The sequence below is a fragment of the Argiope bruennichi genome, chromosome 11, assembly GCF_947563725.1.
Source record: "Argiope bruennichi chromosome 11, qqArgBrue1.1, whole genome shotgun sequence".
NCBI classification, from domain to species: Eukaryota; Metazoa; Arthropoda; class Arachnida; order Araneae; family Araneidae; genus Argiope; species Argiope bruennichi.
This window is the reverse complement of record NC_079161.1, coordinates 25,965,431-25,973,412: the sequence shown is the minus strand read 5'-3', so window position 1 is coordinate 25,973,412 and position 7,982 is coordinate 25,965,431.

Below are 7,982 nucleotides of genomic sequence, written 5' to 3'. Positions count from 1 at the left end.
TGTCTTTTAAAACCAATAAAAACATTACCAAAATTATTTAAGAAAATAACGCAGAATTAGCAAAAAATAAAGGATATTTAGATTACTAACATAACTTTTAAGGAAAATAAAAATTTAAAGTAAATTAATAACCTAATAATAAGTATTCAGAGGAAAGGTAATATTGCGTCTTAAGTAATAGTCCCAAGTCTCACCATTGCCTAGCAAAGAAGTATCTATAAATGTATTTTTTTTTTCAAATTCGTCAACAATTATTCAATTATTTATTAAATTTTGGAAAATTAATTTTAAAAATTAAAGAAAAATTCCACGCAGATTAAATGTCTCCATTTAAAAGGTAAAATTTTAAATGTTGAGAGGATGTGAAGGTTTCATATGGGATATTTTGCTTCAAAGTTAAAACAGAGAAATGGTAATATTTTTATCAACTGAATATTTAATTCACTTTTTTGTGCCCTTAGAAAAATTGATATCATCTATTTGTTCTCATAAACACTAAATTAAAAAGTTGGGTTGAATTCAGAGCAATTTTTAGGAGAAGAAATGCAACGTGCATATTTATATAACTGCAATGGCTTTTATTTATTTTAAGATATACTTTCTCGCATTTGAAGTAACACGAAGAAAGTATTATAATTTTTAGGAAATTGAACTTCAGAATCATGATGCATTCACCACTCTATATTTCCTAGAATTCGAATAAAATATTTTTGGAATTACGTCCATCTGTCGAACGTTGTACACGATATCTATGAAAGGAATCAAATTAGATAAAAGAAATCGGACGAATATAAAGTCATAACACCGAAATTGCAGATTTCTATAAATTATTAAGCTAAATATAGTAATATTGTTGATCCAATAGTATACAGACCTCAATTTATTCGAAATTACGAAATGAAGGTTTCCGATGTTTTAACTATAATACAAAAACATTTGAATTTTTATTCATTTCTTAATATCTAATTGATTTTACAAATTTATTGCGGGAAATTGCTGGAATTCAGTGTAGCTTTTAACATAGAAAACAGCTTGTCCTATTTTAAAACAATTGAATTAAATTGGATCCTGAAAGAAACTCTGTTTTAAATAATAAATGATAAGTAGTTAAATTAAAGATAAATAAATTGCTGTAAAGGGTTTTTTCTCTTTAATCTTCGTCTATCTTTCGAATGAATAGATTATTTTCAATTTTAAAATAGCTACAATTATTAAGAATTTAAAAAATGTATGTGTTTTTACGATATCTAAAACAATAAAAAAAAAAGTAATCTTTTGTTTTCATTATTATGATTTTTAGAGTTATCGCATTACCATCCCGTATATTCGCAAACCACTTTTAGAATCAAATAATTAAACTTATTCTCAGTCTAATCATCAACTTTTTAGTTCCCTTCATTTAATTTTTAAATTTAATAATACATCGATAAGGGAAAAATAACTTAAATAGGATTGGAACATATTGTCCGAATCATCATAGCAAGATATTATTTTAAGCTTGATTCGTTTATTCGTTATTCCTAGTTGTTTGTTCCATTTTTAAATATTAGTCGTAGAGTAGAGATTATTCGTAGTTGTTTGTTCCATTTTTAAATATTAGTCGTAGAGTAGAGATTATTCGTAGTTGTTTGTTCCATTTTTAAATTTTAGTCGTAGAGTAGAGATTATTCGTAGTTGTTTGTTCCATTTTTAAATTTTAGTCGTAGAGCAGAGATAAAATGCATTAAATATTGTTACAGCGCTCATTAGCAAAAGTCCAGTACCTAAAAAAATATGACAGTAAAATATAATCTTAAAATATTGAAATCGAAAAAAATGATATCAATAAAATTTTGATTAATTAATTTTAAAATGTTATAAAAAAGCTTATCGTGGAATAATATTCTGATAAGTTATCGGTGAAAAATATTAGTATTTTTAACGATTTTTATTAAAATTTTAAAATACTTACTAAACAATTAATATTCAAGATATAATTATCTGAAAGATTTAGAATTTCTAAGTCCACTTCCAACTAGTAGAGTATTTTAATCAGTTTTTCATCATATATGACAATTTATACAAATTGCATATTGTATGTCAGCCTTTAAGTATTCTCCTGCATAAAAAAATTTAATTTTGTGCGAAATTATTACGAATTTCAGAACTACATCATTTCCCGATTCGTATAATTAAAAATCCTTTTGATCATTACATAATTAAACTTACTTCGATTCCATTAATAAATTTCTTACCTCCTTTCAATGAATTTCCGAATTTTTAAAAAATGGCTATGCATTATCAATGAGAAAAAAAATATTTTTAACCATTAGCTGCGTTTGTTTCTAATAAATGCATCCGAATGGCCAATTCAAGGCTTCTAACTGTGACTGCATCCGTTGATTTATTTCTTCATTACGTGGACATTTAGAATCGCAAATAAAGAAATTACAGTTCGCGTTTATTGCGGATTATAGTTATTTTATTATTAATAAATCCCACGCCGCTCTGTAAAGACAATGAATGAATTGTTCCATTATATAATTGAAAATGACATTAGGTGGCTGGGTTGCTCATACACGTAATTGTCATATTTAATTTATGAGAGGAAATGACACATCCCGCAGTTGTGGACTTGCAGTGTGGATATCGAAGCCCGTTTAGCATGCTATTGAAAGCAAGTGTATTTAAAAGATATCAGTTGATGACAGACGATACATGAAAGCAAGCGGGCGGGGAAAAAATGGATATCGAAGCCCGTTTAGCATGCTATTGAAAACAAGTGTATTTAAAAGATATTAATTGATGACAGACGAGAAATGAAAGAAAGCGGGCGGGGAAAAAATTGATTTTTAATAGGGGTTCTATGCATATTAAATCTATAATTAAAGGAAGTGTTTTGGTGCATTTGTTGACTCTCTAAAGGGCTAAACATTAAATTTATAGCTACTAAATTCAGCATAGATATACTTTAGAAAAATAAAATAGAAATTTTAACATCATGTTCTAAATGTGAATTGCAATTTGAATTCAATAAAAGAAAATTAAATGAAAATATATCATTTTTCAACTATTGCTCCGGAAAATATTGCCCAAATTTAATTTTTGCACTATTTTAAAAATTGAAAAAATATTTTTTAAATTAAGATCTAAGACATCTTTAAACGAACAGTTTTTGTATATATATATATATATATATATATATATATATATATATATATATATATATATATATATATATATATATATATATATATATATATATATATATATATATATATATATATATATATATATATATATTTCGTGTATCTCAGAATCGGCTTTAACGGTTTAGATAAAGTTTTTTATTTAAAAAAGGTTTTGCTCTTGAAGTTTATCCATATAGGTGTCTTTCCTGAGAAAACTCGATTTTACACAGACAAAAGATTTTTCTATAACTAACTATTATAGCTTTATTCTATCTGCTGTCATGCTGACAATGTCATATAGTGCCATCTCGGACATGATTTCACCATTGTAAAACTGAGTGTCAGTTCAAAAATATAAGTAATGAGAGCTTAGTTTAGTTATATTAACGTCCCGCTGTAAAGCAACACTAGGGCTATTTTGGGACGGACCTCGTCATTTTGAACCACGGTCAGATGACGAGGACGACACCTGAACTGGCACCCCCCTTTCCACACCACACCACACCAGCGGGAGAACGTTTCTCATGACGGATTTAACTTTCAACAGACCCCCTTACACGACGGTTTCTTCGGTGGAATCGGGTCCCGAACCTGAAACCCTACGGCTCACAAGCCGAGACCTTATCATCGCAGCCTCATAAGTAATGAGAGATAGATTGTAAAATGCATGCTGTAATATAGCAGATTGTTTCGAATAACAGGTTAAACTAAGTGCATTCGTGATATTTTTTTAATTAAATGACCAGTTTATAAATAGGTAGGATTGAAAAATATTCATATGTAACCAGTATGTGATTCGTATCAATATTTTTTCGCCAAAAAAAACACGATTTAAAAAAAAAAAAAATCTGCCCTGCGAAGCTTAGTCTTCTAGATAAAATTAATTTAATGCTCGTATCAACTGTTCTTCAATTTTGGCATTCTTTTAACAATAAGTATTCTATTAATATTATTTTATTGATGCAATAAAATACAAATCATTTTTATTGTTCCGTCATATATTCAATTACGTGACTTCTTTTCCATTGTTGAATGCTAAAGAAGAATGATTCCTGCAATTATTTGTAAACATAGTTTAGATAAGGAAACAGGAAATGAAATTACATTACTTCAGAATTAAAAGTGCAATTTGAAATAGTTTGTCCTAGCACATAAATCTCAGTGTAACTCGATTTCACGAATCAAACTCCTTGTTTTGTTGGAAGAAATAAAAATAAACATAACTAATAATTCTAATTAATATTTCTGATGAAACAACTAGTGACTAAAAGTAGTTTGTATTAAATAAATTCAAAAATTGGCGTCCTATTGCTGTGAGAAACAATCGATAAAAGTTTAATGTAGCTTGATTATGGCATAGTTAATAATTCCAAATGATGGATTTATTGGTGTGTGATTTGAGTCACTTTCAGATAATGAGGAAGACACCTGAAACTGCATTCGCCTTTTAAAAATTTCTTTTTTTTATGGTTTGAAGATGCATAAGAAAGAGTCAGGGCCTGAACTTCAGAAATGTGTCTTTAAAGCACCATTTCTTAAAAAGCAATCAATACACATATTTTTAAAAAAATTCTTAGCATTTTTGGCTTTAGAATCATCATTTTAAAATTTAAATTTAAAATTTCATAATTTTAGTAAAATTATGGGTTTAAATATTCTTATTGATATGCTTTTTTTTCTGAGAGGAGATGTTGAAAAGAGAAATTTTTATCATATGATTTTCTCTTCTCTAACAATGTATAACATTAATATGGTTGGAAAGTTTTAAAATAGAATTGTTGGCCTAGATGTTGTTAGAATTACGAATCAAAATCACAAATTCCGCTCTAAAACAGCTCTGATACAACACCAAAAATTGAGTACTAATTAGATTGAATTAAAATTAAAGTAAACTTCCAACTTCAAAAAGAAAAGTAAAAGCAAAATTTTTATTTAAAATATATCAATTTCTCTTTCAGATAAATTGTTTGCATTTATACAAAAATCGATTGAAAGTGCCAAAAATTAAGATTAAATAAATTTTTAATATGTCAATTTTCTAAATTTTCTGAAAAAATAATGTACGAAATATGAGAGTCATAACGTTTTTGTTTAAAGAAGTGTTAAGATAGAATAATGATTAAATGTACTTTTAACGTTTGAGTAAGAATATAATGAATTACAGAAATAATAAGAAAAGAAAATAACTCGAATATAGAAAGTATCTCCAAATGCAGTGAACAAAAACAGATAAAAATTGGCACCATTTTTGGCACCGAATTTATCTTTTTTTAAATTTTAATTTGAAAATAAATGCTCTAAACAGAAGATACACTTCTCGTATTTTTCTTCAATAATTTATTTTGTAGTTTGTATGTCTTAAGCACTCTCATCACATATCTCGTGTCTGCATTTTCAAACAGCTATGAATATATTTACTAAGCCGATCGATATTTCTTGCTATTTTTTATTTTTATGTTTTATGTCACTTCTATACAGAATAATTCATGTTTTAAGGCTGTAAACAAAAGACATCTATTTCCCATTTTTTGCACATTATATTAAGAAAAAAAATTACAATTTCCTTGCCTCGTGAGTAGTTTTTTTCTTTCCTTTGTTCAAACACGCATCTTATAAAAAAGTAATAAAAAATTATGTATCTGTGCCAAACACATAACATGAGAATTGAGAAGCAAACGATAAATATCGTTGCCAGTAAAAGAATGCGAATAAAATTGTAAAAAAAAAAAATCTGTTATTTATTTTTATCTGCTCCCCAGTGAGCTATTAAAATATATTTATTGCACAAATTCTTGCTTTTACCTTCGCGTGACAATATCGCTTATGCCAGTAAGATATTGGAATCATTTCATCAAGCGCATGCGCGGAACACAAAATAAAGGTTCCATCTAACATGATAATATATTTATGGTTGAATCGTAAACTGACATGTATGATGTAAAAGTCATTTAAAATACTCTACAAGATAGACAGTCAGACTTTGAATCAAAATTACTTCTTGAGCAATTGACGCTTAAGAAAAGACGCTAAGAGAAAGTAGGACAAAATAATAATTAGATTTTCAATTTAAAACTAAGTAAGATTTTGAACTTTTTTATAAGAACTTTAACCGTTTTACATTATTTTAAAACAAAATAATAATAATAATACGCTTTTCAGTCATAAAAATTTTGATACAATTATTTCTCTAATATTAATAAATATTTTTAAAAATTTCGAATACATTTTACAACAATTATTTTCGCCAGTTTAATCACTAAAGTTGAGGCAATATTAAGTACATTTTTTCCCTATTTTTTTAATCTTTAGTATTAGCAGAATAATGTTCCAATTATTCGGATAAAATGTTACATTACCTTGAATTTTTTATGGATAGATTATGAGCAGATGACGTAACAAATGTATGTAATAACAAATGATCAGTAAAATGTTCAGTTTATATCCCTTTTATTATGCACCAACTGATGCATACTATGCATTATTAATTGCTCTTTTAAAATAATCAGAAAAAAGAATAATCAATTCCTCCAGCCCAAAAAAGGGGTCCGATTTCGCAGTTTTTACTTCATTTAAAAAGACATTCCATCTTAATATATTATTAATGGTCAGTTGCATCTATAACCCTTTATATTTAAATGAAAATTCATTTCTCTATGATAAAAAAATGCTGGTAAATTCTCCCAGTCACAACAATTATACTGATTTCTCTTATTCATACTTCACATGAAATTTCATGATCTCTAATTACATCCTAATTGGTGATCACTTTCCTCCCTCTCACCATCATTCATTTTCAAAAATATTGTGAAAAAAGATTTAAAAAAATAAATTCAAAAAATTAAAATGAAATCTACGATCGCAAATTTCAAGTTATCATGTTAGAATATTATTATTTTTTAAGTCATTATTTGTCTTAATTAATTTAAGTCATTAGCCAGTTTAAACCGGTTTGAAACAATCACGAGACTTCTTTATCGGTCTCTATCCCTCTCTCTCTATATATAATGATAATTTTTTTAAACTTTCATTTTCTATTTTTCTAGCTTGCAAACAAAGTTTTGGAGCTCGACCGATTTTGTGATGAAATAACAATTATGATGTCATAGTTCTAATCAACCTTTTAAAAACGCATCTGCTGTCAAAAAAGCATACGTAATAATAATGCAGTACTGGTAAAAGCAGGTCAACCTTTTAAAAATGCATCTGCTTTCAAAGAAGCATACATAATAATAATAATACAATGCTGGTAAAACCTGGTAAAAAAATATATGCGATTAAAAGATGGTGATGAAAATTGCCATGTATGCTTTATTGTTCACTAGCCGCCTTTGGCGACCAGCCGGTTCGCCAATCTTAATGTTCGTTTAAATTTTAATAATTAAATAGGTTGAACCGGAGTTTAACCCCCTTCTTCGCCAAGTTGCGATAAAGCACCAAAGCTGGCAATCTTTATTATGCACTATAATTGAACATCTGCTTCTTTGCTTTTGAACATTTCGCAAGGCCGTTGTTTGCGATTTTTAAAAATTTCGCCAAGCAGGGGATAAAACTCCGGTCGTACCATTAAATATTTTACGCAATTCCAACTTTAATAGATTCTTTAGCAAAATATTTTAAAACTTCAAATTTTGATAGTCATATAATTCACTCATAATATTATAAAGGCCTTCAGTTATAGCGTGATATGTATCTCTCTCATTTTCTGTTACCCCTCGTAGAAATTATGCTTTAAATTAAAGTGTAAATGATTAATCTGCAATTAATATAATAATATTTTTTACTGAAACAAAGCATTTTTTTTAATAATATGAT